This window comes from Oncorhynchus clarkii, chromosome 2, assembly GCF_045791955.1.
Source record: "Oncorhynchus clarkii lewisi isolate Uvic-CL-2024 chromosome 2, UVic_Ocla_1.0, whole genome shotgun sequence".
Taxonomy (NCBI): domain Eukaryota; kingdom Metazoa; phylum Chordata; class Actinopteri; order Salmoniformes; family Salmonidae; genus Oncorhynchus; species Oncorhynchus clarkii.
Window position 1 is genome coordinate 24199918 of NC_092148.1, and position 27977 is coordinate 24227894.

A 27977-nucleotide genomic window follows, 5' to 3' on the forward strand; every position below is an offset into this window, starting at 1 on the left:
ACATTTCACCACCTACGGGCCGGCCCTTTTGCAATGTAACGTTAGCTAATGCATTGGAGTCGGAAGGACAAAAATGATAGCAACCTTTCCATTGGAAACAGGCTAAAAACAATCAAACATAGCCTCATATTTATCTCATTATAGCTAGCTAATACATCCGTGTGATATCCAGACAGCTAACTTTAGCTAGCTACTACTACTGGACAGTAGATGCTGTTAGCAACAACAACAAAAAACTGCATTCAACATTGCAAGGCGATGTAGCTAAGGTTATTTACTCACGTTTAGCGCAAGGGAATCGAAATCATCGTCAAGTATGTCCTCAAGAAGGGCATCTATATCTTCGCTGTCCGTTTTTCTGGGTGTATCGTCAGTGGTGCTGACGGTGTGAAGCGAGGAACAGTTTTAGCAAGCTAACGTTACATAGCTAACTACGTGATTTAGCTAACATGCTTGATGAAATAACAATGCATTTTAGGAAGGCTGGCGTTTGCAACTAATTAGCTAACGTTACATAGCTATCGTCGTTAGTTACATTGCATAAGCTTCCACTGTGTCAGTCATGGTCAACAACTTGGTTTGCTAACCTTGCTTGCTAACGTTAGTCCATTCCCCCGTACTAACGTTAGCTATCGTTAACGTTAGCCGGTTGACACTTGCATTTTACTACGCACCAGTGTTTTCTTTCTTTCCCAGTTTGCGTTAAACATTTCCCAGCCGTCGATAAATCTGAGGGAGCTTGAAGTTGTGGCGTCAAATATACATTGCGACAGAACTTTGTTTCAACCTCATCTAGCAATTCGTCCAAATCGTCCGCCATAGCTTCAGGGTACTGCTGCTTATTGACTGTTGTCATGAACAGGAGTGCTTGATTGACAGGCGTAACCTAATTTCAAGTAGGTAAAGATTGATACCGTGTAGCTAGCGATTTATGTGTAGTGATACAGATACTGGCTATCTATGATACAATGTAAACACCTGGGCATTACCAATCACAGGAGAAAAATATCACGTTGTCGGCAGGATTCGAACCTGCGCGGGAAGATCCCAATGGATTTCTAGTCCATCGCCTTAACCACTCGGCCACGACAACTGCTGATACTATTGAAGACAGAAACCGGTAATAGCCAACATAAAATTACAAATATATCAGACACTGACTGATATTATGTTTTAGCAAAACTCAAATTACGTTGGTAACCATTTTTTCCAGGCTGTATCACAACCGGCAGTGATTGATAGGCCCAGAGGGCAGCGCACAATTGGCCCTGCGTCATCCGGGTTTGGCAGGTGTAGGCCTTCATTGAAAATAAGAATTTGTTCTTAACTGATTTGCCTAGTTAAATAATAAAAAATAAAAAATAGCAATAAGGCACCTCGGGGGATTGTGGTATATCGCCAAAGGGGGAGATCAAGCTGATCCTAACTGTTATAGGCCTATTTCTATTTTTCCCCGTTTATCAAAAGTGTTGGAAAACTTGTCAATAATCAATTGACTGGCTTTCTTGATGTCTATAGTATTCTCTCTGGTATGCAATCTGTTTTTTTTTTTGTCTCAGCCACTGCCTGTCACCAAGGGAGTACCCCAAGGCTCCATCCTTACTTATTGTTTAAACAGAAAACACAGGAGATTGGTGGCACCTCCTAGTGGTTAAAGCGTTGGACTAGTAACCGGAAGGTTGCAAGTTCAAATCCCCGAGCTGACAAGGTACAAATCTGTCGTTCTGCCCCTGAACTGACAGTTAACCCACTGTTCCTAGGCCGTCACTGAAAATAAGAATTTGTTCTTAACTGACTTGCGTAGTTAAATAAAGGTAAAATACATTTGGGAGGAGGAGCTCGTAGTAATGGCTGGAAGCGGAATCAGTTGAATGGTATCAAATGCATCAAACACATAGTTTGATTCCATTTGCTCCATTCCAGACATTATTATGAGCCGTCCTCCCCTCAGCAGCCTACACTGATATAACATTATCATAGTATTATAAAGAGAACATTGGTGAAAACTGTTAGTACAGAAATATCTGTACTATCCGACAGGATGCTCTCGATTGTGCAGTTGTAAAAGTTTGTGAGTGTTTTTGGTGACAAGCCAAATTTCTTCAGCCTCCTGAGGTTGAAAAGGCGCTGCTGCGCCTTCTTCACCACGCTGTGTGTCTGTGTGGGTGGACCATTTCAGTTTGTCCGTGATGTGTACGCCGAGGAACTTTCCACCTTCTCCACTACTGTCCCGTCGATATGGATAGGGGGCTTCTCCCTCTGCTGTTTCCTGAAGTCCACGATCATCTCCTTTGTTTTGTTGACATTGAGTGTGAGGTTATTTTCCTGACACCACACTCCGAGGGCCCTCACCTCCTCCCTGTAGGCCGTCTCGTCGTTGCTGGTAATCAAGCCTACCACTGTAGTGTCGTCTGCAAACTTGATGATTGAGTTGGAGGCGTGCATGGCCACGCAGTCATGGGTGAACAGGGAGTACAGGAGAGGGCTGAGAACGCACCCTTGTGGGGCCCCAGTGTTGAGGATCAGCGGGGTGGAGATGTTGTTTCCTACATTTCACCACCTACGGGCCGGCCCTTTTGCAATGTAACGTTAGCTAATGCATTGGAGTCGGAAGGACAAAAATGATAGCAACCTTTCCATTGGAAACAGGCTAAAAACAATCAAACATAGCCTCATATTTATCTCATTATAGCTAGCTAATACATCCGTGTGATATCCAGACAGCTAACTTTAGCTAGCTACTACTACTGGACAGTAGATGCTGTTAGCAACAACAACAAAAAACTGCATTCAACATTGCAAGGCGATGTAGCTAAGGTTATTTACTCACGTTTAGCGCAAGGGAATCGAAATCATCGTCAAGTATGTCCTCAAGAAGGGCATCTATATCTTCGCTGTCCGTTTTTCTGGGTGTATCGTCAGTGGTGCTGACGGTGTGAAGCGAGGAACAGTTTTAGCAAGCTAACGTTACATAGCTAACTACGTGATTTAGCTAACATGCTTGATGAAATAACAATGCATTTTAGGAAGGCTGGCGTTTGCAACTAATTAGCTAACGTTACATAGCTATCGTCGTTAGTTACATTGCATAAGCTTCCACTGTGTCAGTCATGGTCAACAACTTGGTTTGCTAACCTTGCTTGCTAACGTTAGTCCATTCCCCCGTACTAACGTTAGCTATCGTTAACGTTAGCCGGTTGACACTTGCATTTTACTACGCACCAGTGTTTTCTTTCTTTCCCAGTTTGCGTTAAACATTTCCCAGCCGTCGATAAATCTGAGGGAGCTTGAAGTTGTGGCGTCAAATATACATTGCGACAGAACTTTGTTTCAACCTCATCTAGCAATTCGTCCAAATCGTCCGCCATAGCTTCAGGGTACTGCTGCTTATTGACTGTTGTCATGAACAGGAGTGCTTGATTGACAGGCGTAACCTAATTTCAAGTAGGTAAAGATTGATACCGTGTAGCTAGCGATTTATGTGTAGTGATACAGATACTGGCTATCTATGATACATGGGCATTACCAATCACAGGAGAAAAATATCACGTTGTCGGCAGGATTCGAACCTGCGCGGGAAGATCCCAATGGATTTCTAGTCCATCGCCTTAACCACTCGGCCACGACAACTGCTGATACTATTGAAGACAGAAACCGGTAATAGCCAACATAAAATTACAAATATATCAGACACTGACTGATATTATGTTTTAGCAAAACTCAAATTACGTTGGTAACCATTTTTTCCAGGCTGTATCACAACCGGCAGTGATTGATAGGCCCAGAGGGCAGCGCACAATTGGCCCTGCGTCATCCGGGTTTGGCAGGTGTAGGCCTTCATTGAAAATAAGAATTTGTTCTTAACTGATTTGCCTAGTTAAATAATAAAAAATAAAAAATAGCAATAAGGCACCTCGGGGGATTGTGGTATATCGCCAAAGGGGGAGATCAAGCTGATCCTAACTGTTATAGGCCTATTTCTATTTTTCCCCGTTTATCAAAAGTGTTGGAAAACTTGTCAATAATCAATTGACTGGCTTTCTTGATGTCTATAGTATTCTCTCTGGTATGCAATCTGTTTTTTTTTTGTCTCAGCCACTGCCTGTCACCAAGGGAGTACCCCAAGGCTCCATCCTTACTTATTGTTTAAACAGAAAACACAGGAGATTGGTGGCACCTCCTAGTGGTTAAAGCGTTGGACTAGTAACCGGAAGGTTGCAAGTTCAAATCCCCGAGCTGACAAGGTACAAATCTGTCGTTCTGCCCCTGAACTGACAGTTAACCCACTGTTCCTAGGCCGTCACTGAAAATAAGAATTTGTTCTTAACTGACTTGCGTAGTTAAATAAAGGTAAAATACATTTGGGAGGAGGAGCTCGTAGTAATGGCTGGAAGCGGAATCAGTTGAATGGTATCAAATGCATCAAACACATAGTTTGATTCCATTTGCTCCATTCCAGACATTATTATGAGCCGTCCTCCCCTCAGCAGCCTACACTGATATAACATTATCATAGTATTATAAAGAGAACATTGGTGAAAACTGTTAGTACAGAAATATCTGTACTATCCGACAGGATGCTCTCGATTGTGCAGTTGTAAAAGTTTGTGAGTGTTTTTGGTGACAAGCCAAATTTCTTCAGCCTCCTGAGGTTGAAAAGGCGCTGCTGCGCCTTCTTCACCACGCTGTGTGTCTGTGTGGGTGGACCATTTCAGTTTGTCCGTGATGTGTACGCCGAGGAACTTTCCACCTTCTCCACTACTGTCCCGTCGATATGGATAGGGGGCTTCTCCCTCTGCTGTTTCCTGAAGTCCACGATCATCTCCTTTGTTTTGTTGACATTGAGTGTGAGGTTATTTTCCTGACACCACACTCCGAGGGCCCTCACCTCCTCCCTGTAGGCCGTCTCGTCGTTGCTGGTAATCAAGCCTACCACTGTAGTGTCGTCTGCAAACTTGATGATTGAGTTGGAGGCGTGCATGGCCACGCAGTCATGGGTGAACAGGGAGTACAGGAGAGGGCTGAGAACGCACCCTTGTGGGGCCCCAGTGTTGAGGATCAGCGGGGTGGAGATGTTGTTTCCTACATTTCACCACCTACGGGCCGGCCCTTTTGCAATGTAACGTTAGCTAATGCATTGGAGTCGGAAGGACAAAAATGATAGCAACCTTTCCATTGGAAACAGGCTAAAAACAATCAAACATAGCCTCATATTTATCTCATTATAGCTAGCTAATACATCCGTGTGATATCCAGACAGCTAACTTTAGCTAGCTACTACTACTGGACAGTAGATGCTGTTAGCAACAACAACAAAAAACTGCATTCAACATTGCAAGGCGATGTAGCTAAGGTTATTTACTCACGTTTAGCGCAAGGGAATCGAAATCATCGTCAAGTATGTCCTCAAGAAGGGCATCTATATCTTCGCTGTCCGTTTTTCTGGGTGTATCGTCAGTGGTGCTGACGGTGTGAAGCGAGGAACAGTTTTAGCAAGCTAACGTTACATAGCTAACTACGTGATTTAGCTAACATGCTTGATGAAATAACAATGCATTTTAGGAAGGCTGGCGTTTGCAACTAATTAGCTAACGTTACATAGCTATCGTCGTTAGTTACATTGCATAAGCTTCCACTGTGTCAGTCATGGTCAACAACTTGGTTTGCTAACCTTGCTTGCTAACGTTAGTCCATTCCCCCGTACTAACGTTAGCTATCGTTAACGTTAGCCGGTTGACACTTGCATTTTACTACGCACCAGTGTTTTCTTTCTTTCCCAGTTTGCGTTAAACATTTCCCAGCCGTCGATAAATCTGAGGGAGCTTGAAGTTGTGGCGTCAAATATACATTGCGACAGAACTTTGTTTCAACCTCATCTAGCAATTCGTCCAAATCGTCCGCCATAGCTTCAGGGTACTGCTGCTTATTGACTGTTGTCATGAACAGGAGTGCTTGATTGACAGGCGTAACCTAATTTCAAGTAGGTAAAGATTGATACCGTGTAGCTAGCGATTTATGTGTAGTGATACAGATACTGGCTATCTATGATACAATGTAAACACCTGGGCATTACCAATCACAGGAGAAAAATATCACGTTGTCGGCAGGATTCGAACCTGCGCGGGAAGATCCCAATGGATTTCTAGTCCATCGCCTTAACCACTCGGCCACGACAACTGCTGATACTATTGAAGACAGAAACCGGTAATAGCCAACATAAAATTACAAATATATCAGACACTGACTGATATTATGTTTTAGCAAAACTCAAATTACGTTGGTAACCATTTTTTCCAGGCTGTATCACAACCGGCAGTGATTGATAGGCCCAGAGGGCAGCGCACAATTGGCCCTGCGTCATCCGGGTTTGGCAGGTGTAGGCCTTCATTGAAAATAAGAATTTGTTCTTAACTGATTTGCCTAGTTAAATAATAAAAAATAAAAAATAGCAATAAGGCACCTCGGGGGATTGTGGTATATCGCCAAAGGGGGAGATCAAGCTGATCCTAACTGTTATAGGCCTATTTCTATTTTTCCCCGTTTATCAAAAGTGTTGGAAAACTTGTCAATAATCAATTGACTGGCTTTCTTGATGTCTATAGTATTCTCTCTGGTATGCAATCTGTTTTTTTTTTGTCTCAGCCACTGCCTGTCACCAAGGGAGTACCCCAAGGCTCCATCCTTACTTATTGTTTAAACAGAAAACACAGGAGATTGGTGGCACCTCCTAGTGGTTAAAGCGTTGGACTAGTAACCGGAAGGTTGCAAGTTCAAATCCCCGAGCTGACAAGGTACAAATCTGTCGTTCTGCCCCTGAACTGACAGTTAACCCACTGTTCCTAGGCCGTCACTGAAAATAAGAATTTGTTCTTAACTGACTTGCGTAGTTAAATAAAGGTAAAATACATTTGGGAGGAGGAGCTCGTAGTAATGGCTGGAAGCGGAATCAGTTGAATGGTATCAAATGCATCAAACACATAGTTTGATTCCATTTGCTCCATTCCAGACATTATTATGAGCCGTCCTCCCCTCAGCAGCCTACACTGATATAACATTATCATAGTATTATAAAGAGAACATTGGTGAAAACTGTTAGTACAGAAATATCTGTACTATCCGACAGGATGCTCTCGATTGTGCAGTTGTAAAAGTTTGTGAGTGTTTTTGGTGACAAGCCAAATTTCTTCAGCCTCCTGAGGTTGAAAAGGCGCTGCTGCGCCTTCTTCACCACGCTGTGTGTCTGTGTGGGTGGACCATTTCAGTTTGTCCGTGATGTGTACGCCGAGGAACTTTCCACCTTCTCCACTACTGTCCCGTCGATATGGATAGGGGGCTTCTCCCTCTGCTGTTTCCTGAAGTCCACGATCATCTCCTTTGTTTTGTTGACATTGAGTGTGAGGTTATTTTCCTGACACCACACTCCGAGGGCCCTCACCTCCTCCCTGTAGGCCGTCTCGTCGTTGCTGGTAATCAAGCCTACCACTGTAGTGTCGTCTGCAAACTTGATGATTGAGTTGGAGGCGTGCATGGCCACGCAGTCATGGGTGAACAGGGAGTACAGGAGAGGGCTGAGAACGCACCCTTGTGGGGCCCCAGTGTTGAGGATCAGCGGGGTGGAGATGTTGTTTCCTACATTTCACCACCTACGGGCCGGCCCTTTTGCAATGTAACGTTAGCTAATGCATTGGAGTCGGAAGGACAAAAATGATAGCAACCTTTCCATTGGAAACAGGCTAAAAACAATCAAACATAGCCTCATATTTATCTCATTATAGCTAGCTAATACATCCGTGTGATATCCAGACAGCTAACTTTAGCTAGCTACTACTACTGGACAGTAGATGCTGTTAGCAACAACAACAAAAAACTGCATTCAACATTGCAAGGCGATGTAGCTAAGGTTATTTACTCACGTTTAGCGCAAGGGAATCGAAATCATCGTCAAGTATGTCCTCAAGAAGGGCATCTATATCTTCGCTGTCCGTTTTTCTGGGTGTATCGTCAGTGGTGCTGACGGTGTGAAGCGAGGAACAGTTTTAGCAAGCTAACGTTACATAGCTAACTACGTGATTTAGCTAACATGCTTGATGAAATAACAATGCATTTTAGGAAGGCTGGCGTTTGCAACTAATTAGCTAACGTTACATAGCTATCGTCGTTAGTTACATTGCATAAGCTTCCACTGTGTCAGTCATGGTCAACAACTTGGTTTGCTAACCTTGCTTGCTAACGTTAGTCCATTCCCCCGTACTAACGTTAGCTATCGTTAACGTTAGCCGGTTGACACTTGCATTTTACTACGCACCAGTGTTTTCTTTCTTTCCCAGTTTGCGTTAAACATTTCCCAGCCGTCGATAAATCTGAGGGAGCTTGAAGTTGTGGCGTCAAATATACATTGCGACAGAACTTTGTTTCAACCTCATCTAGCAATTCGTCCAAATCGTCCGCCATAGCTTCAGGGTACTGCTGCTTATTGACTGTTGTCATGAACAGGAGTGCTTGATTGACAGGCGTAACCTAATTTCAAGTAGGTAAAGATTGATACCGTGTAGCTAGCGATTTATGTGTAGTGATACAGATACTGGCTATCTATGATACAATGTAAACACCTGGGCATTACCAATCACAGGAGAAAAATATCACGTTGTCGGCAGGATTCGAACCTGCGCGGGAAGATCCCAATGGATTTCTAGTCCATCGCCTTAACCACTCGGCCACGACAACTGCTGATACTATTGAAGACAGAAACCGGTAATAGCCAACATAAAATTACAAATATATCAGACACTGACTGATATTATGTTTTAGCAAAACTCAAATTACGTTGGTAACCATTTTTTCCAGGCTGTATCACAACCGGCAGTGATTGATAGGCCCAGAGGGCAGCGCACAATTGGCCCTGCGTCATCCGGGTTTGGCAGGTGTAGGCCTTCATTGAAAATAAGAATTTGTTCTTAACTGATTTGCCTAGTTAAATAATAAAAAATAAAAAATAGCAATAAGGCACCTCGGGGGATTGTGGTATATCGCCAAAGGGGGAGATCAAGCTGATCCTAACTGTTATAGGCCTATTTCTATTTTTCCCCGTTTATCAAAAGTGTTGGAAAACTTGTCAATAATCAATTGACTGGCTTTCTTGATGTCTATAGTATTCTCTCTGGTATGCAATCTGTTTTTTTTTTTGTCTCAGCCACTGCCTGTCACCAAGGGAGTACCCCAAGGCTCCATCCTTACTTATTGTTTAAACAGAAAACACAGGAGATTGGTGGCACCTCCTAGTGGTTAAAGCGTTGGACTAGTAACCGGAAGGTTGCAAGTTCAAATCCCCGAGCTGACAAGGTACAAATCTGTCGTTCTGCCCCTGAACTGACAGTTAACCCACTGTTCCTAGGCCGTCACTGAAAATAAGAATTTGTTCTTAACTGACTTGCGTAGTTAAATAAAGGTAAAATACATTTGGGAGGAGGAGCTCGTAGTAATGGCTGGAAGCGGAATCAGTTGAATGGTATCAAATGCATCAAACACATAGTTTGATTCCATTTGCTCCATTCCAGACATTATTATGAGCCGTCCTCCCCTCAGCAGCCTACACTGATATAACATTATCATAGTATTATAAAGAGAACATTGGTGAAAACTGTTAGTACAGAAATATCTGTACTATCCGACAGGATGCTCTCGATTGTGCAGTTGTAAAAGTTTGTGAGTGTTTTTGGTGACAAGCCAAATTTCTTCAGCCTCCTGAGGTTGAAAAGGCGCTGCTGCGCCTTCTTCACCACGCTGTGTGTCTGTGTGGGTGGACCATTTCAGTTTGTCCGTGATGTGTACGCCGAGGAACTTTCCACCTTCTCCACTACTGTCCCGTCGATATGGATAGGGGGCTTCTCCCTCTGCTGTTTCCTGAAGTCCACGATCATCTCCTTTGTTTTGTTGACATTGAGTGTGAGGTTATTTTCCTGACACCACACTCCGAGGGCCCTCACCTCCTCCCTGTAGGCCGTCTCGTCGTTGCTGGTAATCAAGCCTACCACTGTAGTGTCGTCTGCAAACTTGATGATTGAGTTGGAGGCGTGCATGGCCACGCAGTCATGGGTGAACAGGGAGTACAGGAGAGGGCTGAGAACGCACCCTTGTGGGGCCCCAGTGTTGAGGATCAGCGGGGTGGAGATGTTGTTTCCTACATTTCACCACCTACGGGCCGGCCCTTTTGCAATGTAACGTTAGCTAATGCATTGGAGTCGGAAGGACAAAAATGATAGCAACCTTTCCATTGGAAACAGGCTAAAAACAATCAAACATAGCCTCATATTTATCTCATTATAGCTAGCTAATACATCCGTGTGATATCCAGACAGCTAACTTTAGCTAGCTACTACTACTGGACAGTAGATGCTGTTAGCAACAACAACAAAAAACTGCATTCAACATTGCAAGGCGATGTAGCTAAGGTTATTTACTCACGTTTAGCGCAAGGGAATCGAAATCATCGTCAAGTATGTCCTCAAGAAGGGCATCTATATCTTCGCTGTCCGTTTTTCTGGGTGTATCGTCAGTGGTGCTGACGGTGTGAAGCGAGGAACAGTTTTAGCAAGCTAACGTTACATAGCTAACTACGTGATTTAGCTAACATGCTTGATGAAATAACAATGCATTTTAGGAAGGCTGGCGTTTGCAACTAATTAGCTAACGTTACATAGCTATCGTCGTTAGTTACATTGCATAAGCTTCCACTGTGTCAGTCATGGTCAACAACTTGGTTTGCTAACCTTGCTTGCTAACGTTAGTCCATTCCCCCGTACTAACGTTAGCTATCGTTAACGTTAGCCGGTTGACACTTGCATTTTACTACGCACCAGTGTTTTCTTTCTTTCCCAGTTTGCGTTAAACATTTCCCAGCCGTCGATAAATCTGAGGGAGCTTGAAGTTGTGGCGTCAAATATACATTGCGACAGAACTTTGTTTCAACCTCATCTAGCAATTCGTCCAAATCGTCCGCCATAGCTTCAGGGTACTGCTGCTTATTGACTGTTGTCATGAACAGGAGTGCTTGATTGACAGGCGTAACCTAATTTCAAGTAGGTAAAGATTGATACCGTGTAGCTAGCGATTTATGTGTAGTGATACAGATACTGGCTATCTATGATACAATGTAAACACCTGGGCATTACCAATCACAGGAGAAAAATATCACGTTGTCGGCAGGATTCGAACCTGCGCGGGAAGATCCCAATGGATTTCTAGTCCATCGCCTTAACCACTCGGCCACGACAACTGCTGATACTATTGAAGACAGAAACCGGTAATAGCCAACATAAAATTACAAATATATCAGACACTGACTGATATTATGTTTTAGCAAAACTCAAATTACGTTGGTAACCATTTTTTCCAGGCTGTATCACAACCGGCAGTGATTGATAGGCCCAGAGGGCAGCGCACAATTGGCCCTGCGTCATCCGGGTTTGGCAGGTGTAGGCCTTCATTGAAAATAAGAATTTGTTCTTAACTGATTTGCCTAGTTAAATAATAAAAAATAAAAAATAGCAATAAGGCACCTCGGGGGATTGTGGTATATCGCCAAAGGGGGAGATCAAGCTGATCCTAACTGTTATAGGCCTATTTCTATTTTTCCCCGTTTATCAAAAGTGTTGGAAAACTTGTCAATAATCAATTGACTGGCTTTCTTGATGTCTATAGTATTCTCTCTGGTATGCAATCTGTTTTTTTTTTGTCTCAGCCACTGCCTGTCACCAAGGGAGTACCCCAAGGCTCCATCCTTACTTATTGTTTAAACAGAAAACACAGGAGATTGGTGGCACCTCCTAGTGGTTAAAGCGTTGGACTAGTAACCGGAAGGTTGCAAGTTCAAATCCCCGAGCTGACAAGGTACAAATCTGTCGTTCTGCCCCTGAACTGACAGTTAACCCACTGTTCCTAGGCCGTCACTGAAAATAAGAATTTGTTCTTAACTGACTTGCGTAGTTAAATAAAGGTAAAATACATTTGGGAGGAGGAGCTCGTAGTAATGGCTGGAAGCGGAATCAGTTGAATGGTATCAAATGCATCAAACACATAGTTTGATTCCATTTGCTCCATTCCAGACATTATTATGAGCCGTCCTCCCCTCAGCAGCCTACACTGATATAACATTATCATAGTATTATAAAGAGAACATTGGTGAAAACTGTTAGTACAGAAATATCTGTACTATCCGACAGGATGCTCTCGATTGTGCAGTTGTAAAAGTTTGTGAGTGTTTTTGGTGACAAGCCAAATTTCTTCAGCCTCCTGAGGTTGAAAAGGCGCTGCTGCGCCTTCTTCACCACGCTGTGTGTCTGTGTGGGTGGACCATTTCAGTTTGTCCGTGATGTGTACGCCGAGGAACTTTCCACCTTCTCCACTACTGTCCCGTCGATATGGATAGGGGGCTTCTCCCTCTGCTGTTTCCTGAAGTCCACGATCATCTCCTTTGTTTTGTTGACATTGAGTGTGAGGTTATTTTCCTGACACCACACTCCGAGGGCCCTCACCTCCTCCCTGTAGGCCGTCTCGTCGTTGCTGGTAATCAAGCCTACCACTGTAGTGTCGTCTGCAAACTTGATGATTGAGTTGGAGGCGTGCATGGCCACGCAGTCATGGGTGAACAGGGAGTACAGGAGAGGGCTGAGAACGCACCCTTGTGGGGCCCCAGTGTTGAGGATCAGCGGGGTGGAGATGTTGTTTCCTACATTTCACCACCTACGGGCCGGCCCTTTTGCAATGTAACGTTAGCTAATGCATTGGAGTCGGAAGGACAAAAATGATAGCAACCTTTCCATTGGAAACAGGCTAAAAACAATCAAACATAGCCTCATATTTATCTCATTATAGCTAGCTAATACATCCGTGTGATATCCAGACAGCTAACTTTAGCTAGCTACTACTACTGGACAGTAGATGCTGTTAGCAACAACAACAAAAAACTGCATTCAACATTGCAAGGCGATGTAGCTAAGGTTATTTACTCACGTTTAGCGCAAGGGAATCGAAATCATCGTCAAGTATGTCCTCAAGAAGGGCATCTATATCTTCGCTGTCCGTTTTTCTGGGTGTATCGTCAGTGGTGCTGACGGTGTGAAGCGAGGAACAGTTTTAGCAAGCTAACGTTACATAGCTAACTACGTGATTTAGCTAACATGCTTGATGAAATAACAATGCATTTTAGGAAGGCTGGCGTTTGCAACTAATTAGCTAACGTTACATAGCTATCGTCGTTAGTTACATTGCATAAGCTTCCACTGTGTCAGTCATGGTCAACAACTTGGTTTGCTAACCTTGCTTGCTAACGTTAGTCCATTCCCCCGTACTAACGTTAGCTATCGTTAACGTTAGCCGGTTGACACTTGCATTTTACTACGCACCAGTGTTTTCTTTCTTTCCCAGTTTGCGTTAAACATTTCCCAGCCGTCGATAAATCTGAGGGAGCTTGAAGTTGTGGCGTCAAATATACATTGCGACAGAACTTTGTTTCAACCTCATCTAGCAATTCGTCCAAATCGTCCGCCATAGCTTCAGGGTACTGCTGCTTATTGACTGTTGTCATGAACAGGAGTGCTTGATTGACAGGCGTAACCTAATTTCAAGTAGGTAAAGATTGATACCGTGTAGCTAGCGATTTATGTGTAGTGATACAGATACTGGCTATCTATGATACAATGTAAACACCTGGGCATTACCAATCACAGGAGAAAAATATCACGTTGTCGGCAGGATTCGAACCTGCGCGGGAAGATCCCAATGGATTTCTAGTCCATCGCCTTAACCACTCGGCCACGACAACTGCTGATACTATCGAAGACAGAAACCGGTAATAGCCAACATAAAATTACAAATATATCAGACACTGACTGATATTATGTTTTAGCAAAACTCAAATTACGTTGGTAACCATTTTTTCCAGGCTGTATCACAACCGGCAGTGATTGATAGGCCCAGAGGGCAGCGCACAATTGGCCCTGCGTCATCCGGGTTTGGCAGGTGTAGGCCTTCATTGAAAATAAGAATTTGTTCTTAACTGATTTGCCTAGTTAAATAATAAAAAATAAAAAATAGCAATAAGGCACCTCGGGGGATTGTGGTATATCGCCAAAGGGGGAGATCAAGCTGATCCTAACTGTTATAGGCCTATTTCTATTTTTCCCCGTTTATCAAAAGTGTTGGAAAACTTGTCAATAATCAATTGACTGGCTTTCTTGATGTCTATAGTATTCTCTCTGGTATGCAATCTGTTTTTTTTTTGTCTCAGCCACTGCCTGTCACCAAGGGAGTACCCCAAGGCTCCATCCTTACTTATTGTTTAAACAGAAAACACAGGAGATTGGTGGCACCTCCTAGTGGTTAAAGCGTTGGACTAGTAACCGGAAGGTTGCAAGTTCAAATCCCCGAGCTGACAAGGTACAAATCTGTCGTTCTGCCCCTGAACTGACAGTTAACCCACTGTTCCTAGGCCGTCACTGAAAATAAGAATTTGTTCTTAACTGACTTGCGTAGTTAAATAAAGGTAAAATACATTTGGGAGGAGGAGCTCGTAGTAATGGCTGGAAGCGGAATCAGTTGAATGGTATCAAATGCATCAAACACATAGTTTGATTCCATTTGCTCCATTCCAGACATTATTATGAGCCGTCCTCCCCTCAGCAGCCTACACTGATATAACATTATCATAGTATTATAAAGAGAACATTGGTGAAAACTGTTAGTACAGAAATATCTGTACTATCCGACAGGATGCTCTCGATTGTGCAGTTGTAAAGGTTTGTGAGTGTTTTTGGTGACAAGCCAAATTTCTTCAGCCTCCTGAGATTGAAAAGGCGCTGCTGCGCCTTCTTCACCACGCTGTGTGTCTGTGTGGGTGGACCATTTCAGTTTGTCCGTGATGTGTACGCCGAGGAACTTTCCACCTTCTCCACTACTGTCCCGTCGATATGGATAGGGGGCTTCTCCCTCTGCTGTTTCCTGAAGTCCACGATCATCTCCTTTGTTTTGTTGACATTGAGTGTGAGGTTATTTTCCGAGGGCCCTCACCTCCTCCCTGTAGGCCGTCTCGTCGTTGCTGGTAATCAAGCCTACCACTGTAGTGTCGTCTGCAAACTTGATGATTGAGTTGGAGGCGTGCATGGCCACGCAGTCATGGGTGAACAGGGAGTACAGGAGAGGGCTGAGAACGCACCCTTGTGGGGCCCCAGTGTTGAGGATCAGCGGGGTGGAGATGTTGTTTCCTACATTTCACCACCTACGGGCCGGCCCTTTTGCAATGTAACGTTAGCTAATGCATTGGAGTCGGAAGGACAAAAATGATAGCAACCTTTCCATTGGAAACAGGCTAAAAACAATCAAACATAGCCTCATATTTATCTCATTATAGCTAGCTAATACATCCGTGTGATATCCAGACAGCTAACTTTAGCTAGCTACTACTACTGGACAGTAGATGCTGTTAGCAACAACAACAAAAAACTGCATTCAACATTGCAAGGCGATGTAGCTAAGGTTATTTACTCACGTTTAGCGCAAGGGAATCGAAATCATCGTCAAGTATGTCCTCAAGAAGGGCATCTATATCTTCGCTGTCCGTTTTTCTGGGTGTATCGTCAGTGGTGCTGACGGTGTGAAGCGAGGAACAGTTTTAGCAAGCTAACGTTACATAGCTAACTACGTGATTTAGCTAACATGCTTGATGAAATAACAATGCATTTTAGGAAGGCTGGCGTTTGCAACTAATTAGCTAACGTTACATAGCTATCGTCGTTAGTTACATTGCATAAGCTTCCACTGTGTCAGTCATGGTCAACAACTTGGTTTGCTAACCTTGCTTGCTAACGTTAGTCCATTCCCCCGTACTAACGTTAGCTATCGTTAACGTTAGCCGGTTGACACTTGCATTTTACTACGCACCAGTGTTTTCTTTCTTTCCCAGTTTGCGTTAAACATTTCCCAGCCGTCGATAAATCTGAGGGAGCTTGAAGTTGTGGCGTCAAATATACATTGCGACAGAACTTTGTTTCAACCTCATCTAGCAATTCGTCCAAATCGTCCGCCATAGCTTCAGGGTACTGCTGCTTATTGACTGTTGTCATGAACAGGAGTGCTTGATTGACAGGCGTAACCTAATTTCAAGTAGGTAAAGATTGATACCGTGTAGCTAGCGATTTATGTGTAGTGATACAGATACTGGCTATCTATGATACAATGTAAACACCTGGGCATTACCAATCACAGGAGAAAAATATCACGTTGTCGGCAGGATTCGAACCTGCGCGGGAAGATCCCAATGGATTTCTAGTCCATCGCCTTAACCACTCGGCCACGACAACTGCTGATACTATTGAAGACAGAAACCGGTAATAGCCAACATAAAATTACAAATATATCAGACACTGACTGATATTATGTTTTAGCAAAACTCAAATTACGTTGGTAACCATTTTTTCCAGGCTGTATCACAACCGGCAGTGATTGATAGGCCCAGAGGGCAGCGCACAATTGGCCCTGCGTCATCCGGGTTTGGCAGGTGTAGGCCTTCATTGAAAATAAGAATTTGTTCTTAACTGATTTGCCTAGTTAAATAATAAAAAATAAAAAATAGCAATAAGGCACCTCGGGGGATTGTGGTATATCGCCAAAGGGGGAGATCAAGCTGATCCTAACTGTTATAGGCCTATTTCTATTTTTCCCCGTTTATCAAAAGTGTTGGAAAACTTGTCAATAATCAATTGACTGGCTTTCTTGATGTCTATAGTATTCTCTCTGGTATGCAATCTGTTTTTTTTTTGTCTCAGCCACTGCCTGTCACCAAGGGAGTACCCCAAGGCTCCATCCTTACTTATTGTTTAAACAGAAAACACAGGAGATTGGTGGCACCTCCTAGTGGTTAAAGCGTTGGACTAGTAACCTGAAGGTTGCAAGTTCAAATCCCCGAGCTGACAAGGTACAAATCTGTCGTTCTGCCCCTGAACTGACAGTTAACCCACTGTTCCTAGGCCGTCACTGAAAATAAGAATTTGTTCTTAACTGACTTGCGTAGTTAAATAAAGGTAAAATACATTTGGGAGGAGGAGCTCGTAGTAATGGCTGGAAGCGGAATCAGTTGAATGGTATCAAACGCATCAAACACATAGTTTGATTCCATTTTCTCCATTCCAGACATTATTATGAGCCGTCCTCCCCTCAGCAGCCTACACTGATATAACATTATCATAGTATTATAAAGAGAACATTGGTGAAAACTGTTAGTACAGAAATATCTGTACTATCCGACAGGATGCTCTCGATTGTGCAGTTGTAAAAGTTTGTGAGTGTTTTTGGTGACAAGCCAAATTTCTTCAGCCTCCTGAGGTTGAAAAGGCGCTGCTGCGCCTTCTTCACCACGCTGTGTGTCTGTGTGGGTGGACCATTTCAGTTTGTCCGTGATGTGTACGCCGAGGAACTTTCCACCTTCTCCACTACTGTCCCGTCGATATGGATAGGGGGCTTCTCCCTCTGCTGTTTCCTGAAGTCCACGATCATCTCCTTTGTTTTGTTGACATTGAGTGTGAGGTTATTTTCCTGACACCACACTTCGAGGGCCCTCACCTCCTCCCTGTAGGCCGTCTCGTCGCTGTTGGTAATGTTATATAAATATTCATACACATAGCTCATATAAACAAAGACATTCCGTCGTAAGAACACATACACCCAGCCATAAGACTGACCCCCTCTTCCTTATATAAACACACATCTCATCTCCCTCTAACTGGCCGGTCCCAAGAGCAAAGAACTTTTGCGGTGCACCAATGGGGCCCGCTCTGGCTAGAGCAAGGCCCGCCTCCAACCCTCCGACCAGTCAAGAAGACCGAAACGACAAGACTCCACCTACTTTATTCTATGTATAAAAATGAATGTAACCATTGTATAGGCCTCTTTTTCACCTGGCTCCTTGCCGAGTTATGTGAACTAGGTCCGTGCACGTAAAACTGCGGGACAAGATATCTCTGACTCATTAAAACTGTCTTTTGTTACAACTGAAATCCACTCTGTCCAGCGTCCGTGATTTGGTCTCAACTCTCCAGTATTTGAACACTAACAAATTGGTAGCAGAGTTTGGTTGTTCTTGAATTCGATCTATTATAAGTTAGTGTGAGAGGACGAGACTGATCACGGCTAAAAAATCAGACGGAAGAGTGACTTCCCCAGCCATTCATCTTGCCTCAGGAAATCTGATCGGAGCGCTCTATATAAAGGTGAGCAGAGCCCGTTATATCGAAATCTGCATATTGTATTATAGCCTAAACCAAATTTTGATCAGAAAGTACTGGGCGTGAGTATGAATCGGTGCCCAAATTTTTTACATAAGAACCTAAGACATTGATTAAAGATATCTTGTTTTGTAAAAAAATATATATATATATTCTTATTAATGGGCCTATACTCAGTTATTTTAATAGGAATGTGTGAATTGTGATTGACCAATGTGTTAAATTCCTCCAGGGACCCTATTTGTTCTGAAATCTGCATAGAAAACTGTCCTAATTATATATGTATTGGGTTGTGTATAGAGGTGACGTTAAATAGTGGCTGTGTTTTAACACGTTAAGGACACAATTATGGATGTTGGAAATTCAATGAGAATTTCATACGAATGAATGAATGATAGATGAACCGAATCTGCAAGTAAAAATGTTCTGTACTATCGAATAAGGTCTTGTGGAGGTGTGGTTATAGATGAACCGAATCTGCAAGTAAAAATGTTCTGTACTATCGAATAAGGTCTTGTGGAGGTGTGGTTATAGATGAACCGAATCTGCAAGTAAAAATGTTCTGTACTATCGAATAAGGTCTTGTGGAGGTGTGGTTATAGATGAACCGAATCTGCAAGTAAAAATGTCCTATTTTTGATACGTTCTATACTATCGAATAAGGTCTTGTGGAGGTGTGGTTATAGTTGGTTATAGATGAACCGAATCTGCAAGTAAAAATGTCCTATTTTTGATACGTTCTATACTATCGAATAAGGTCTTGTGGAGGTGTGGTTATAGTTGAATTATGGATGAACCGGATCTGCAAGTAAAATCTCCTGTTGATACATATAACATCGAATAGGTCTTGTGGAGGTGTGGTTGGATTGAATGAATCTGCATGAAAAATGCCCTATTAAAAAAGCTGTGTATTATTTAATAGGTTTTGTAAGAGGTGTAGTCGAGTAGATACAGGATATGTAAGTTTGGCGTTCCACAAGACAGAGATCGGGAATGAGGTGGCTATTGCACATCAAACAATAAACATAATATGAACCAGAGTTGACATTCCATGATTTGGAGATGGGGGAAATTAAATTGAAAGAAACGTTTGTCGCGGAGTAGGTTGGGATACGTAACTGGGCTATTAGGCACACGTGCTGGTAGACAAAGCCACCTTAGTATCGAATGGCCGTGCAATTTTGATTGACAGCAGCCGGGCTGGAATACTGATTTTCGTTTTTTTCATTCCTGTTGATATTGCCTAAAGTTTAAAATTATTCTGACAATTGCTATAGAATCGCTGGAATTTACTGGTATAAGTTCATAAAGGAACTTACTGAATTGTTTCTAGAAAGTATTTAAATAAGCCGCCGAGCTTAGTACAGACTTTGTTTGACAGACGCTAAAAGCTACACACTGATTTTTGGGTTTTTCTATTCTATCCATATTTCCTAAAGATATATAATTATTCTGACAATTGCTATAGAATCGCTCGAATTTACTGATATAAGTTCATAAAGGAATTTACTGAATTGTTTACAGAAAGTATTTAAATAATTCACTGAACAACTCTTAGTTGTCTAGAAATTATATCTATATTTCCTAAAGAGCTAGAATTACTCTGAAAATTGTTATAGAACCGCATATATTCACTGATATATTGTTCCAAAAGGAAATCGCAGAATCATTTATAGAAAATACCTAAACGAATCGCTGAACAAATTCAAATAAAATACCGGTGAAATACACACGTGGCGGCGGGCGTCACATACTGATAACCCCCTTTGTCTCGACCAGGGACAGGCTAAGCATACAACGATAGAAATAAACACCACATAGTAAGGATTGAATATACCCAAATAACGCATTATACACATTATCAGACGACTTAGATAAAATGTCTGCAGCCATCACGCCCAAACAAATGATTGCAGTAGAAACTCAAGACCAAGGGGAGCAGCCAGATAACACTCAGATCGTGGCACAGACTGTCTCTCAGATGATCCAACAGCAGGCAGCCCCACCACCCCATTACCCTCCCCCACAGCGGTATATCCTGCAACGGCAACGGGCTCAACGAGGCCCCTACACTGGACCATACAGAGGGGGAAACTACCAGTGGTATAACTGCGGAATTCCCGGTCACTATGCCAGATATTGCACGAAACCACTCTCCCCGCAGCAACAGCAATGGAGAGAAAGAGGAAGAGGACGTGGAGGGGCACCAGGAAGAGGAAGAGGACCCTCTCCTAGACACATGCAGCAGGAGCAGCAAGATTACAACCAACCCTCCCACTTCAACACCTGATCACCCAGTAAGAATGATGAGGATGCCACTCCTGCCGATGACCACACTGTCTGAAGCCCAAGAAGTGTACTGGCTAAAATGCCTACCCACAGGGCCTGCCACCCCTCACATCCAGTTTAAGTTCAACCAACTGAAAGCTCAAATCTACACTCTGCACCCATATAAGACTCCCCAAGCTGAGATCCATTGCACACTCAATGCAACAGAAACTGATGACTGCCTCTACACTGCAGACTGGGACGAAGACATGATGCACCTGACCCCACCTATCAGGTGTTGTACCATTGGGTGTGGCCCAGAGGGGGTGGCAGCACCGGTCATCCTACGATCAAGGAACCTCCATGCACCCCTGGCCTGGACGGCTGAAGCATCAACAGCCATAGCACTCCTGAAAACAGATCTATCAGCGGCAGCAGCTCTGACTGCACCTGACTACAAGAACAAGTTCCATTTGGATGTTTCTGGAAGGGAAGGATTCACCTCATCCGTCCTATTCCAGAAACAAGAGGGGGAGAGAAGGGTCTTGATGTACTACTCTTCAAACTTGACCACATTGAGGTAGGACAGTCAACATGCTCCAGATACGTTGCTGCAGTAGCAAAAGCTATTGAAAAAACAGCTCACCTCGTGATGTCACCCTTCAATCAGCCATTATCCCTCAACCAGCATCGGCCAAATTAGCTGAAATCATCGGATTGACGCAGGTCCTCATCAGAGGAAAAGGAAAGACTGAATATCTATACAGACTCAGCCCATGCCCATGAAGCAGGCCACACTGATGGACCCAGAACTTTTATGAGAAACACATGGCCCCACACACGAAGGCAAACTAAAGACCCTCCAAAAAGGCCTCGCACATCTGGTGGCACCCTCACATAAAAAATATGACTGACTTATTTTATGACGATGATTTATTTTGTGACGAATGCAATGGTTGTGACAGACACAACCCAAAGAAACCATATCAAACACCAATGGGCTCATACGTAATACCTAATGCATGTTTTCAGGATATTAGTATAGACTACACCGACATGGGCCCCGAAAATTTATCTAAAGGCAAACTCTATCTCCTAGTCATAGTAGATAGGTTCTCCAAATGGGTAGAAGCAATACTAACAAAAGGGGAGGATGCTAGGTCAGTCTTTAAGTGGCTACAAACCAAACTAATACCCAGGTATGGCATCCCAAGACAAATCAAATTTGACAAATGGCTTACATTTAACAAACACCTGAGACAGGTGGAAGAAAGATTTGGCATAACCCACAGATTTGGATCTGTGTACAGGCCCCAATCCCAAAATCTGGTGGAACGTCAAACCAAAAGCAAAAGCTAAGATAGCTAAAGTATGTGCCTCATGGGATAATGACTGGTAGAGTCATGCATGGTCCACCAAGGGAGGGAGGTCATATGCCCGCCCTTGATGTACAACAAATTGTAATGTCTAATTATGTGAAAAAACTGACGGTTCTCGCTGCAGCACTCTCTACCCAGGTTCACAAGGTCCAGGAGGGGGAGCTGCCGGGGGACACGCCACTACTGAAGGTAAAGGTTGGTGACGGGGTGAGGGTTACAGTCCACAAGAGAAAGTGGCTGGAACCCAGGTGGACTGGACCGTACGAAGTGAAGGAGGTTACTTCACACTCAGTCCAGGTCAAAGGTAAATCAGGCACACCTTGGCACCGCCTTACACATTGCACCCCAGCCCCAATTCCTTCTAGAACACTGACTGAAGTCAGAGCTGATTTGAGCGGCCTAAATTCGATTCCAAATGAAGACACTCCTTCCTCAGGTGATGCGGCATCAAACTCCGCCTCCCCTGAGAAGGGAACCTCGCCCAGTTAGAGGGAAATTTCTCCCTCTCTGGGTGAGGCTGGGGATATCTGGTCCCTTATTTGTGATATTCATACTGATATTTGGAGTAACCCTAGGACTTTCACATGGTTAATTGAACAACTATTTCACCCTGCCACATCACATACACCAACCCCTACACATGTCCCTAACTCCTTTCCTGATATCACTCCCTCCAATCACTCCCGTCCCAAACGTAGCACTACACCTACAGACCCACCATGCAAACCAGACAAGGTTAGGAGCACCACCTTATGTATACCCACGATTGCAACCGCCACCTTTCTGCTATAGTTTTCACGTCTAATAGATGTGAAGAGGGGGATTTGTTATATAAATATTCATACACATAGCTCATATAAACAAAGACATTCCGTCGTAAGAACACATACACCCAGCCATAAGACTGACCCCCTCTTCCTTATATAAACACACATCTCATCTCCCTCTAACTGGCCGGTCCCAAGAGCAAAGAACTTTTGCGGTGCACCAATGGGGCCCGCTCTGGCTAGAGCAAGGCCCGCCTCCAACCCTCCGACCAGTCAAGAAGACCGAAACGACAAGACTCCACCTACTTTATTCTATGTATAAAAATGAATGTAACCATTGTATAGGCCTCTTTTTCACCTGGCTCCTTGCCGAGTTATGTGAACTAGGTCCGTGCACGTAAAACTGCGGGACAAGATATCTCTGACTCATTAAAACTGTCTTTTGTTACAACTGAAATCCACTCTGTCCAGCGTCCGTGATTTGGTCTCAACTCTCCAGTATTTGAACACTAACAGTAATCAAGCCTACCACTGTAGTGTCGTCTGCAAACTTGATGATTGAGTTGGAGGCGTGCATGGCCACGCAGTCATGGGTGAACAGTATATCGCCAAAGGGGGAGATCAAGCTGATCCTAACTGTTATAGGCCTATTTCTATTTTTCCCCGTTTATCAAAAGTGTTGGAAAACTTGTCAATAATCAATTGACTGGCTTTCTTGATGTCTATAGTATTCTCTCTGGTATGCAATCTGTTTTTTTTTGTCTCAGCCACTGCCTGTCACCAAGGGAGTACCCCAAGGCTCAATCCTTACTTATTGTTTAAACAGAAAACACAGGAGATTGGTGGCACCTCCTAGTGGTTAAAGCGTTGGACTAGTAACCGGAAGGTTGCAAGTTCAAATCCCCGAGCTGACGAGGTACAAATCTGTCGTTCTGCCCCTGAACTGACAGTTAACCCACTGTTCCTAGGCCGTCACTGAAAATAAGAATTTGTTCTTAACTGACTTGCGTAGTTAAATAAAGGTAAAATACATTTGGGAGGAGGAGCTCGTAGTAATGGCTGGAAGCGGAATCAGTTGAATGGTATCAAATGCATCAAACACATAGTTTGATTCCATTTGCTCCATTCCAGACATTATTATGAGCCGTCCTCCCCTCAGCAGCCTACACTGATATAACATTATCATAGTATTATAAAGAGAACATTGGTGAAAACTGTTAGTACAGAAATATCTGTACTATCCGACAGGATGCTCTCGATTGTGCAGTTGAAAAAGTTTGTGAGTGTTTTTGGTGACAAGCCAAATTTCTTCAGCCTCCTGAGGTTGAAAAGGCGCTGCTGCGCCTTCTTCACCACGCTGTGTGTCTGTGTGGGTGGACCATTTCAGTTTGTCCGTGATGTGTACGCCGAGGAACTTTCCACCTTCTCCACTACTGTCCCGTCGATATGGATAGGGGGCTTCTCCCTCTGCTGTTTCCTGAAGTCCACGATCATCTCCTTTGTTTTGTTGACATTGAGTGTGAGGTTATTTTCCTGACACCACACTCCGAGGGCCCTCACCTCCTCCCTGTAGGCCGTCTCGTCGCTGTTGGTAATCAAGCCTACCACTGTAGTGTCGTCTGCAAACTTGATGATTGAGTTGGAGGCGTGCATGGCCACGCAGTCATGGGTGAACAGGGAGTACAGGAGAGGGCTGAGAACGCACCCTTGTGGGGCCCCAGTGTTGAGGATCAGCGGGGTGGAGATGTTGTTTCCTACATTCACCACCTACGGGCCGGCCCTTTTGCAATGTAACGTTAGCTAATGCATTGGAGTCGGAAGGACAAAAATGATAGCAACCTTTCCATTGGAAACAGGCTAAAAACAATCAAACATAGCCTCATATTTATCTCATTATAGCTAGCTAATACATCCGTGTGATATCCAGACAGCTAACTTTAGCTAGCTACTACTACTGGACAGTAGATGCTGTTAGCAACAACAACAAAAAACTGCATTCAACATTGCAAGGCGATGTAGCTAAGGTTATTTACTCACGTTTAGCGCAAGGGAATCGAAATCATCGTCAAGTATGTCCTCAAGAAGGGCATCTATATCTTCGCTGTCCGTTTTTCTGGGTGTATCGTCAGTGGTGCTGACGGTGTGAAGCGAGGAACAGTTTTAGCAAGCTAACGTTACATAGCTAACTACGTGATTTAGCTAACATGCTTGATGAAATAACAATGAATTTTAGGAAGGCTGGCGTTTGCAACTAATTAGCTAACGTTACATAGCTATCGTCGTTAGTTACATTGCATAAGCTTCCACTGTGTCAGTCATGGTCAACAACTTGGTTTGCTAACCTTGCTTGCTAACGTTAGTCCATTCCCCCGTACTAACGTTAGCTATCGTTAACGTTAGCCGGTTGACACTTGCATTTTACTACGCACCAGTGTTTTCTTTCTTTCCCAGTTTGCGTTAAACATTTCCCAGCCGTCGATAAATCTGAGGGAGCTTGAAGTTGTGGCGTCAAATATACATTGCGACAGAACTTTGTTTCAACCTCATCTAGCAATTCGTCCAAATCGTCCGCCATAGCTTCAGGGTACTGCTGCTTATTGACTGTTGTCATGAACAGGAGTGCTTGATTGACAGGCGTAACCTAATTTCAAGTAGGTAAAGATTGATACCGTGTAGCTAGCGATTTATGTGTAGTGATACAGATACTGGCTATCTATGATACAATGTAAACGCCTGGGCATTACCAATCACAGGAGAAAAATATCACGTTGTCGGCAGGATTCGAACCTGCGCGGGAAGATCCCAATGGATTTCTAGTCCATCGCCTTAACCACTCGGCCACGACAACTGCCGATACTACTGAAGACAGAAAACGGTAATAGCCAACACAAAAATACAAATATATCAGACACTGACTGATATTATGTTTTAGCAAAACTCAAATTACGTTGGTAACCATTTTTTCCAGGCTGTATCACAACCGGCAGTGATTGATAGGCCCAGAGGGCAGCGCACAATTGGCCCTGCGTCATCCGGGTTTGGCAGGTGTAGGCCTTCATTGAAAATACGAATTTGTTCTTAACTGATTTGCCTAGTTAAATAATAAAAAATAAAAAATAGCAATAAGGCACCTCGGGGGATTGTGGTATATCGCCAAAGGGGGAGATCAAGCTGATCCTAACTGTTATAGGCCTATTTCTATTTTTCCCCGTTTATCAAAAGTGTTGGAAAACTTGTCAATAATCAATTGACTGGCTTTCTTGATGTCTATAGTATTCTCTCTGGTATGCAATCTGTTTTTTTTTTGTCTCAGCCACTGCCTGTCACCAAGGGAGTACCCCAAGGCTCAATCCTTACTTATTGTTTAAACAGAAAACACAGGAGATTGGTGGCACCTCCTAGTGGTTAAAGCGTTGGACTAGTAACCGGAAGGTTGCAAGTTCAAATCCCTGACCTGACAAGGTACAAATCTGCCCCTGAACTGACAGTTAACCCACTGTTCCTAGGCCGTCACTGAAAATAAGAATTTGTTCTTAACTGACTTGCGTAGTTAAATAAAGGTAAAATACATTTGGGAGGAGGAGCTCGTAGTAATGGCTGGAAGCGGAATCAGTTGAATGGTATCAAATGCATCAAACACATAGTTTGATTCCATTTGCTCCATTCCAGACATTATTATGAGCCGTCCTCCCCTCAGCAGCCTACACTGATATAACATTATCATAGTATTATAAAGAGAACATTGGTGAAAACTGTTAGTACAGAAATATCTGTACTATCCGACAGGATGCTCTCGATTGTGCAGTTGTGAGTGTTTTTGGTGACAATCCAAATTTCATCAGCCTCCTGAGGTTGAAAAGGCGCTGCTGCGCCTTCTTCACCACGCTGTGTGTCTGTGTGGGTGGACCATTTCAGTTTGTCCGTGATGTGTACGCCGAGGAACTTTCCACCTTCTCCACTACTGTCCGATATGGATAGGGGGCTTCTCCCTCTGCTGTTTCCTGAAGTCCACGATCATCTCCTTTGTTTTGTTGACATTGAGTGTGAGGTTATTTTCCTGACACCACACTCCGAGGGCCCTCACCTCCTCCCTGTAGGCCGTCTCGTCACTGTTGGTAATCAAGCCTACCACTGTAGTGTCGTCTGCAAACTTGATGATTGAGTTGGAGGCGTGCATGGCCACGCAGTCATGGGTGAACAGGGAGTACAGGAGAGGGCTGAGAACGCACCCTTGTGGGGCCCCAGTGTTGAGGATCAGCGGGGTGGAGATGTTGTTTCCTACATTTCACCACCTACGGGCCGGCCCTTTTGCAATGTAACGTTAGCTAATGCATTGGAGTCGGAAGGACAAAAATGATAGCAACCTTTCCATTGGAAACAGGCTAAAAACAATCAAACATAGCCTCATATTTATCTCATTATAGCTAGCTAATACATCCGTGTGATATCCAGACAGCTAACTTTAGCTAGCTACTACTACTGGACAGTAGATGCTGTTAGCAACAACAACAAAAAACTGCATTCAACATTGCAAGGCGATGTAGCTAAGGTTATTTACTCACGTTTAGCGCAAGGGAATCGAAATCATCGTCAAGTATGTCCTCAAGAAGGGCATCTAAATCTTCGCTGTCCGTTTTTCTGGGTGTATCGTCAGTGGTGCTGACGGTGTGAAGCGAGGAACAGTTTTAGCAAGCTAACGTTACATAGCTAACTACGTGATTTAGCTAACATGCTTGATGAAATAACAATGCATTTTAGGAAGGCTGGCGTTTGCAACTAATTAGCTAACGTTACATAGCTATCGTCGTTAGTTACATTGCATAAGCTTCCACTGTGTCAGTCATGGTCAACAACTTGGTTTGCTAACCTTGCTTGCTAACGTTAGTCCATTCCCCCGTACTAACGTTAGCTATCGTTAACGTTAGCCGGTTGACACTTGCATTTTACTACGCACCAGTGTTTTCTTTCTTTCCCAGTTTGCGTTAAACATTTCCCAGCCGTCGATAAATCTGAGGGAGCTTGAAGTTGTGGCGTCAAATATACATTGCGACAGAACTTTGTTTCAACCTCATCTAGCAATTCGTCCAAATCGTCCACCATAGCTTCAGGGTACTGCTGCTTATTGACTGTTGTCATGAACAGGAGTGCTTGATTGACAGGCGTAACCTAATTTCAAGTAGGTAAAGATTGATACCGTGTAGCTAGCGATTTATGTGTAGTGATACAGATACTGGCTATCTATGATACAATGTAAACGCCTGGGCATTACCAATCACAGGAGAAAAATATCA

The 27977-nt window shown here is 43.6% G+C and overlaps 8 non-coding genes across 8 annotated transcripts; all 8 read right to left on the reverse strand.

Moving 5' to 3' along the window:
- Nucleotides 1–1011: 1011 nt before the first annotated feature.
- trnas-aga (transfer RNA serine (anticodon AGA)) lies at nucleotides 1012–1093 on the reverse strand. Its single transcript has one exon. It is a non-coding gene; the product is annotated as a tRNA-Ser (tRNA).
- Nucleotides 1094–3548: 2455 nt separating this feature from the next.
- trnas-aga (transfer RNA serine (anticodon AGA)) lies at nucleotides 3549–3630 on the reverse strand. Its single transcript has one exon. It is a non-coding gene; the product is annotated as a tRNA-Ser (tRNA).
- Nucleotides 3631–6095: 2465 nt separating this feature from the next.
- Nucleotides 6096–6177, reverse strand: trnas-aga (transfer RNA serine (anticodon AGA)). The gene has a single exon. It is a non-coding gene; the product is annotated as a tRNA-Ser (tRNA).
- A 2465-nt stretch (nucleotides 6178–8642) lies between these two features.
- Nucleotides 8643–8724, reverse strand: trnas-aga (transfer RNA serine (anticodon AGA)). Its single transcript has one exon. It is a non-coding gene; the product is annotated as a tRNA-Ser (tRNA).
- Nucleotides 8725–11190: 2466 nt separating this feature from the next.
- On the reverse strand, nucleotides 11191–11272 carry trnas-aga (transfer RNA serine (anticodon AGA)). Its single transcript has one exon. It is a non-coding gene; the product is annotated as a tRNA-Ser (tRNA).
- A 2465-nt stretch (nucleotides 11273–13737) lies between these two features.
- On the reverse strand, nucleotides 13738–13819 carry trnas-aga (transfer RNA serine (anticodon AGA)). Its single transcript has one exon. It is a non-coding gene; the product is annotated as a tRNA-Ser (tRNA).
- Nucleotides 13820–16270: 2451 nt separating this feature from the next.
- Nucleotides 16271–16352, reverse strand: trnas-aga (transfer RNA serine (anticodon AGA)). Its single transcript has one exon. It is a non-coding gene; the product is annotated as a tRNA-Ser (tRNA).
- Nucleotides 16353–25452: 9100 nt separating this feature from the next.
- Nucleotides 25453–25534, reverse strand: trnas-aga (transfer RNA serine (anticodon AGA)). Its single transcript has one exon. It is a non-coding gene; the product is annotated as a tRNA-Ser (tRNA).
- Nucleotides 25535–27977: the final 2443 nt, after the last annotated feature.